Source organism: Cynocephalus volans, chromosome X (genome assembly GCF_027409185.1).
Source record: "Cynocephalus volans isolate mCynVol1 chromosome X, mCynVol1.pri, whole genome shotgun sequence".
Taxonomy (NCBI): Eukaryota; Metazoa; Chordata; class Mammalia; order Dermoptera; family Cynocephalidae; genus Cynocephalus; species Cynocephalus volans.
In genome coordinates, this window is record NC_084478.1 from 172,453,239 (window position 1) to 172,461,645 (window position 8,407).

Here is an 8,407-nt window from a genome sequence, read left to right on the forward strand (position 1 = left end):
CACTGCCCTAAACACCCTCTGTGCGCCACCTGTCCACCCTTCCCTCCCCTGACCCCTGCCAACCTGATCTCTTTACTGTCTCCATGGGCTTTGCCTTTTACAGGTGCCACGTGGCTGGAATCATACAGGATGCACCTTTTTAGATGTCCCCTCTCACTCGGCAACACGCATTTCATGTTCGTCCATGTCTTTTCGTAGCTCGATAGCTTATTGCTTTTTATTGCTGAGTAGCGCTCCACGGTGTGTGTGTAGCAGAGCTTGTTTCCTGCTCACCTACCGGAGGACGTCTGCTTGCTTCCAAGCTGTGGCAACTAGGAACAAAGCTGCTACAGACACGTGTAGGCACGTTTCTGTGCGGACTTAGCTCTTCGGCTCGGTTGCTAAATGCCAAGGAGTGTGATTGCTGGGTCGCAGCAGAAGAGTGTTTAGTGCTGTAAGAAACTGCCAGTCGCCTTCCAAAGCCACCGCACCGTTGTGCATTCCCAGGCTTTCTTCTCTCTCTTTTTTTTTTTTTTTTTTTTTTTTTTTGAACAATTTCTGTAACCCGCTACTGTCTGCCTAAAGTAACAATACTACCTTGTTTCCTGTGGATTCCTTAAAGAGCCGTGGGGAGTTTAGTCTCCCCAGAAGGTCTGTCCACCCCCGAGGGCTGTACCAGCTTCCACCCAACAGACCAAGCCCTGATAATGACGCTGTCTGGTATCAAAGGCGTCCCCGTTAGACCTCACAGTCAGCTCAGCATAAGCAGTGCCACGGTGACCTCCCTCACCCTGTCCCCTACCCCCTCCCTTTCCTCAAGGCCGGTGCGTTCTGATAACATCTGGCACAAAACAGGATCTTGGAAAAAACCACGAAGCCTGTAGTGTCAGAATAGCTGCCCGTCCCCGTCTCAGAACTCAGGCTCTTCCCCCAACCCCTCCTTGCTAAATTCAAACCCTATGAAGCTTCGCTAGTCTGTACGGGGGCAGAAAACTGAGCTTTCAGTCTCCCCTCCAGGTTCGCTGGAGATAAAGTCTCTGACGTGATAACGTGTGGCTCGGAGTCCTTTAGTCTGTTTGTCTCACTGACCTGACACGCCCACCCTGGTCACGGGGGCTGCAACCTTTCAAACGTTCAGCAGAAATAACGTGGGTGCAGAGAGACACCACGCACACGTGGCAGCACTTCAGCACGTCACCAGTCCCCAGCAAGCATCTCTAGCTGTTCATTTTGCTGTTCTTTCCATTTTTCCACGGGTTAGAAAAATTTAAAATGCAAGGATTGGGTCAATGACCTAGTCAAAGGGGAAAAGCCCTTCCTAGCACGTGTCTGTCAAGGAGACTCCCCTTTGAGAATCTGCCCCAGGGAGGAACCGAAAGTTCCTGAAGAAACGTGGGAATGGAGGTGCTCATCCCAGCGTTATTTACTGTAGAAAAATGTGAAATAAATGAAACACCCGTCAGTTCAATTGTACATTCAGGTGGTGAAATACTGTGCAGCCCAGAAAGCCGTGTTTTCGGAGCACGTTTGAAATGTTTGCACAAGGCGTGTACACGAGGAGGCTGCAGGAAGTCGGAGCTGGCACTCGGAGTACGGGGAGGCGGCTTTTGTTTCTTTGCTGGACTGGACGCCTCGGGCTGCTGGGCTGGGCAGGCATCGTGCAGGAATCGGACACAAGCCCACCCCTGCGGCCCTTGCCGAGGCGTCGGCGGTGGGAACTAGAGGGCGTTTCGTGGTGAAGCCGTGGTGGGCTCCAGGCACCTGCAGACCCACCTGTGGCTCTGCCCCAGCAGGCCAGGTGAGTGACTTGTGGCTCTCCGGCCGCGAGGCAGGTGGTGCAGCTGAGGTTCTCATAAAAGTGGGCATTTGATGCCCCATATGGAGCGCTCTCCTGGTTTCCTGTCTGCCCCAGCAGGGACGGCAGGGCTGGAAGACAGCTGTGGCCGAGGCAGGACGAGGACGCAGAACCCGCTCGGGACCTTTGAATTCCACCCCCAGTGTCAGGGGCATTTCTGATACCACCGTGTACGTTTCCTCCCTCTGCAAGGGATCTTCCACGCACATGCTGGACACACCATCAGCAAAAGCAAGTGGTTTACCAGCAGGACGAGAGGCTGCACGTGTACCTGCCTTCCCAGTATTCCCCGTGTTCCCGGTATTCCAAGTGTTCTCCATCCTCACCAGTCGTGCTCAGCCGGGTCCACTCCCACATGACTAGGTTCACATTGGCCTTGCCCAGCTCCCGGAGCCCTGACGTGAGAGTCTATGCCTGGGCTGAGGTCCCCTCCCCTGTCCCCTGGGACCCGCTGCCCATCCCCCAGGTTGACCCCTCAGTCAGGAGCACCTTCCAACGGGCCTCACGTCCTCCCACGGTAATGAAGGTGGCCGAGTCCCTGTGGACCATCTTCCTGGCTCCCAGACCAGGACTCGGAGGCCAGGTCCAGCAGCCCCGTTCCTTCACAGGAGGACAAGTCAGCACTTTGAAAACACGAGCCACGGGCCTCCACGTCTGAGACACTGGACGGCGCAGCAGGCAGAGCCGCTGCACACCCTCGTGTGCCCACACGCGTGGCGAGACCCTCAGCGTGCCCCGTGCTCCAGCGCCCCCGAGAATCAATGACTCGGTGTTTTCCGTTATCATTGGGGTGCCTGTTTGCTGGGGGGATGCAGAGTGCTGTGGACGGACAGTTTAGCGGCCCCTTAATAAGCTAAACATGGAGTTACCACGTGACCCAGCAATTCCAGTCCTGGGAATGTGCCTGAAGAATTGAAAACAGACGCTGAAAAAAAACTCGAACAGAAATGTTCACAGCAGCACCGTGCAGGAGAGCCGGGAGGTGGGAGCAGCCCGGGCGTCCGTCGATGGACGGACAGATAGACACGCGTGGTCCACCCACACAGTGGAATATTACTCAGCCATGAAAAGGAAGGAGGCCCTGACACAGGCTGCAACGTGCATAAACGTGAAACCGTCATTCTCAGTGACAGAAGCCAGACCCAGGGGAACACACAGTGCGTAATTCCATCTATGCGAAGTGTGCAGATGACAAATCCACAGAGACAGGAAGCAGACTGGAGGTCCCCAGCGGAGTGGGACGGGGCGTGAGAGCTGAGGGGTAGGGGTGTCCCTTTGAGGTGAAGAAAATGTTCTGGAACTAGAGGTGGCGGTCACACAACATTGTGTGAATGTACTACATGCCTTGAATTGTAAACTTTAAAATGGCGAATTTTATGTACATTTACCACAACTTAATAAAAAACATTGTATCTATCAGTGACTTAATACCAAGTCTTGGACAGGGAACTGAAGTTCTGCAGAGATGCAGGATGGTTTCTGGGATGACGGGTGACTGCGTGGGGACCGTGAATTGTGTGAGAGGCGTGGACAGCCCAGAGCCGAGAGGAGGCGGACAGAGACCCCAGGCCTGCCCTGAGTGCGATCCCTGAAACACGACAGGAAGACTGTGAGGATCTGCCACCTTTGTTATTGTGCTGTGAAGCAGCTGCGTCGTGCACGGACGGCCGACCTTGGCGCAGTCCCTCGACACGGAGGCCGGCGGCTCGGGCTGCCCCGGGAAGCAGCTCTCGCTCAGCCAGTGTAGGGTCGAGGTGCGACCCCTCTCACCCCCAGGCCTGTGACCTGTCAGCAGAGCAGATGTTGTGGTCAGTCTGGGTGCTGTTGAAACACAGTGTCACTGGCAGGGCGAGGCCACAGCAGCTCTAGCTACTTCTGAACCTGCACATTAAAGACAGTTTTCATGTGACACTGGGGCGGGTAAAGCGTTGAAGATGTTTGTTTTCTAAGTGGATTGATAAACAATCCCTGTCTGTCTGTGGACGTCACCCACCCTACCCAGAGTTTAAAGACAACGTCTCACCCCTGCACCATGCAGAGGCGGCACTAAAGCCACCTTGGGGACTCTGAGTATAAACAACCTCATCAAACCTTGAAGACGTGTCCGGCCTGGGGCTCCTGCAACAGCTGCCCCAGGCTCAGGCCGTCCGCTGCGGAGCTCACGTAGAGGTCCTCATAGTCGGTCCCCCGAAGCAGCAGGATGTGACTCTGGACACAGGCATTTCCACCACGCACAGCTGTGACCCTCTGAGCAGGGCAAGGTCTGACCCTCAGCACTGTGACCGCCTTCCTGCTCTAGGGCCCAAGGCCTCCGGACTGCCCAGCTTGACCCCCTGGTCCATACCAGCGTCTCCACGGCATCGCCAGCATCTGAATCCACACCTGCCAGCCGGCCTTGCCTCACCTGCTGTAGTGAGTTCAGTAGTGTCCCCTATGTTCATGTCAACGGGGACCTCAGAATGGGACCTTATTTGGAAATAGGGTCTTTGCAGATGTAATTAGTGAAGATAAGACCATTCTGTATTAGGGTGGCGCTAAACCCAGTGAGAGGTGTCCTCATAGGAGACAGAAGAGGAGACAGACACAGAGGAGAAGCCACGTGAAGATGGAGGCAGAGACTGGAGTGATGCGGCCACAAGCCCACGGACACCCGGAGCCACCAGGAGCTGGAAGAGGCAGGAAGGATCCCCGCCTGGAGCCTCTGGAGGGAGCTCGGCCCTGACACACCTGGATCTCACACTTCTGCCCCCAGAACTGGGAGACAATACATTCCTGTTGCTTTAAGCCTCCCAGTGTGTGGTCCCTTGTGTGGCAGTCACAGGACACTCCAGCACCACCTGGCTCCCTGGATAGGGAAACGTCAGAGGAACCTCTATCGTCCACCCCCTCCAAGCCTCTCAGCCTCTCAGCCCAGCTCAGGCTGTTTCTCGTGGAAAAGGCGCTCTAGGTCCTTGCCTGGAAACAACATCTCTGGGTGTGAGAGACCAGGAGCCTCGAGGGCTGGTGCTTGTCTCTTGAGTGAGGCGATCACCGAGTTGCTGAGCACAGACAGTTAGCCACGGGCAACCCTCATCCAGAGCCACAGGGAGAGGGTGACACTGAACACAGGGACACTCTGACCAGTGGGTGAATGGGAGGCCTTGACACAACTCAGTGACTCTGAAGTGGTCACTCCTGTGATCCTTGACCTAGGGCCAGGAGGAGAGGGTAACACTGACCACAGGGACACTGACCACATGGTGGACATCACTCCTTACTGACTACAGGTGGACATTACTTCTCACTGACATTGGGTGGACATGAAGCTCTGACACAGTCACTCCTGTGACTCTTGACCCAGGACGAGAAGGAGGTGATGATGCTGACCACAGGGTGCACCTCAGGCCACACTGACCACTTGGGTGGACATCACCCTTTACTGACAACTGAATGGATGTGAGGCCCTGACATGACTCAGTGACCCTGACCCAGGGCCATGAGGAGAAGGTGACACTGACTACAGGGAAACTGACCACTGGGTGGGCACCTGCGATCTGCCTGAAGCAGGTTCTGTGAGCACGTGGCTCCTTTTCCATGCAGGGCAGATGGGCAGCCGTCCCTTCTCTCTGTCCATGACTGGACAGTGCCTGCTTCCTGCGATGATAAAACAGTCCTTCCCCAGGGGCACATAGAAGTGAGACAGACACCATGAAAAAGCTGCTTCTGATGTTAAGGTGGGCCTGGGGCGTGGGGGGTGGAACACCGGAGAATGCCTGAGGGACAAGATTTCCCTACATTTAGACCCCAGGTGACCCTCGCAGGCAGATGCAGGTGCAGCCCTAAAGCTCTGAGCCCTGGACACTCAGACCCGAGCCCAGGCCTTTGGGGAGCAACTGAGCCTTGGCCCACCCACTGCCACCGGCATGGAGCTTCTGTGAGGGCCTGCCCGTCTCTGTCTCCCTGGTCTGGGCTCCTGCCCTCTCTCTGTAGACCTCAGGGAGTGGGTGGGTGGGGGTATTCACGGTGGGCTAGGGCATGAGTAAGGAAGGGCCGGGGCTCCTACCGATCTTGCCAGTCTGCACGTCATAACCGTACACATGCACGGAGTAGTCCAGGCTGTCAACGTGGCAGAAGGTGCTGTGGTCCAGGGACCAGTCCAGCCCACTGGGGATGCCCAGCCCATGCAGGTGTCTGACCACCGAGTGGTCAGCACAGAGCATGTACAGGGAGCCCTGCCCTCACTCCCACATTCCTGGGGCGGACGGCTCCGGCATGGTGCCTGAAAGACAGGAGGTCAGGGAATGGCCCCCAGGGCTCCAGAAGAACCCCTCCCCCTGCCCTGTCCACCCCCCAAACTACAGCCACTCCCCAGGAAACGAAAGATGCTCTGCGCAGGGTGGACATCGTGGGCCTGGGACTGCTCTCCTCAGGAAGGTCAGGAAGGACCCTGGGCAAATGTCAGGAAACTGGACTGTTACAGTGGCACAATGGGGGACCTCAAAAACAAATCCACGTCCGAACCCCCAGAACCCGGGAATGGGACCTTGTTTGGAAATAGGGCCTGCAGTGATGTAATAAGACAAGGTCATCCCGGATTAGGGTGACCCTAAATCCGATAACGAGAATCCTCATAAGAGACAGAAGAGGAGACACAGACACAGAAGAAAAGCCACATGACGACGGAGGCAGAGACTGGAGTGATGCGGCCAGAAGCCCAGGGACGCCTGGAGCCACCAGGAGCTGGAAGAGGCAGGGAGGATCCTCCCCTGGGGCCTCTGGAGGGAGCATGGCCCTGACACACCTGGACCTCAGACTTCTACCTCCAGAGCTGGGAGAGGACACATTCCTGTCGTTGTAAGTCCCCCAGTGTATAAGCACTTGTCACAGCGGTCCCAGGACACTCCTACAGCTGCTGAGCAGCTCCCTACACTGCTATGAAGTCTCCCTAACCAGTAAGTGGCCCTGAGTCCACACCATGTGAACCATGGGTTTATGCTGCACACGGGCTTTCCTCTGGGCGCCTGAAGTTTGGGAGATCCACGGTGGATGGCACCCATGTGACCAGCCCCCAGCACACACCCTGGGCACCGAGTCCCTGACGGGCTCCCCAGGAGGAACCATCACACGCGTGTGGCCGCCTCTTCATTGCTGGGAAGAGGGTATTCTGCAGACCTCGCGGGAGGCAGGGAGCACAGGGCAGTGGCACGTGGCTTCTCCTGACCCTGTTGTCCTCCCCGAGGCCCGGCTGTGTGTCCTCAGGTGCCCTGAGACCCATGTTAGCTGCGAGCACACCACAATATGCTGACTCCACAAGCCGCCTGGGAGTGCCCAGACCTGGGTGGTCTTGGGGACCCTGGCGCACAGTGGTGCACAGCGCACACTCCGCACACCTTCCACCTGGTGGGAGAACCACACTCCTGGCCGGTTTGGGCACTGCTGGTTGTTTGCAGGCTCAGCCGTGCCCCCAGCCCCAGCCCCAGCCCAGCAATCCCCACCTGCAGGTTTCCTCCCAGTCTTCTCAGGAAAGAGCCAGGCTTTCTACAGCAAATTGTCTGCAGGCGGCTCAACTGTGCCCACACGCTCACATCCCCAGGTGTGACACCACCCCGGCCCCCTCTGCCTCGGGGCTGAGGTCCCTCCTGGGAGTCCCGAGCACCGCAGCCCACCCCAGGACACAGTCCGTGCTCATGGGGCTCTGAATCCCACCCCAGGACACCCAGGGCACACGGGGCATTCTCACGAACGTGGATACCTCAGGGAAGGTGCCCTTGGCCATGCCACACGCCGATGAGATTAACATTTCCAGGGCTGGCCGAAGCCACATCTGGGCAGATAGCCAGGAGCCCAGCAGGCATAATGGGGTGAAAAGATGGGGTTTGGAATTGGACAGAACGCGCTGGAATGACAACTCTCGTCTGGAGACGCCCAGCACCACACGGCATGCACTGGACGTCCGAGTGGTCACCTGCCATGAAGGGGAACAGCTGCCCAAAGCTGCCCGCTTGGCCCCTGGCACCTTCCCTGAGCCTGGGACTGCCCAGGTGGCCACTGGCCTCCAGCTGACCCAGGTTGCAGTGGGCTGAGGCCACACCTGCCCTTCCAGAAGCCCACCTGCCACAAACCTCCCGGCAGGGCCCACCTTGCCGTCGTTGAACCTGTTGTGGGGCTTGTCCCTGTCCAGCCAGGCCACCCACTGCACCTGCTGTGTCTCCCAGTCCAGGAAGCCGAGGCAGGTGCCGGCTGCCCCCACATAGGCCCCTTTCTGGCGCAGAGCCACGCAGACGACGCGGTTTCCTAGAGAAACACAGAGGGACAGGTGGGGCCCCCGTGGCTGCCTCTCCACTGGCCAGTGCCACCCCCACCCTGCCGTGGCGCCTGTTAGGAGCCGTGGCCGGTGAGGACGTGTTTCTCTTCTCCCCGGGCGGGGGTCAGCTGTTCCCCAACTGAGAGGGGACCCCTCCTGAGCCAGCCGTCCTGTGCATCCCCTCCCCACAGCAGCCTCTACCGTTCCTCCAGGACATTACCGAGGTGGCCGGCCCTGCCTGCAGCCACCACGGTGACCAGCTGCAGCGGCTACTAGTGGGCTGCTTTCTC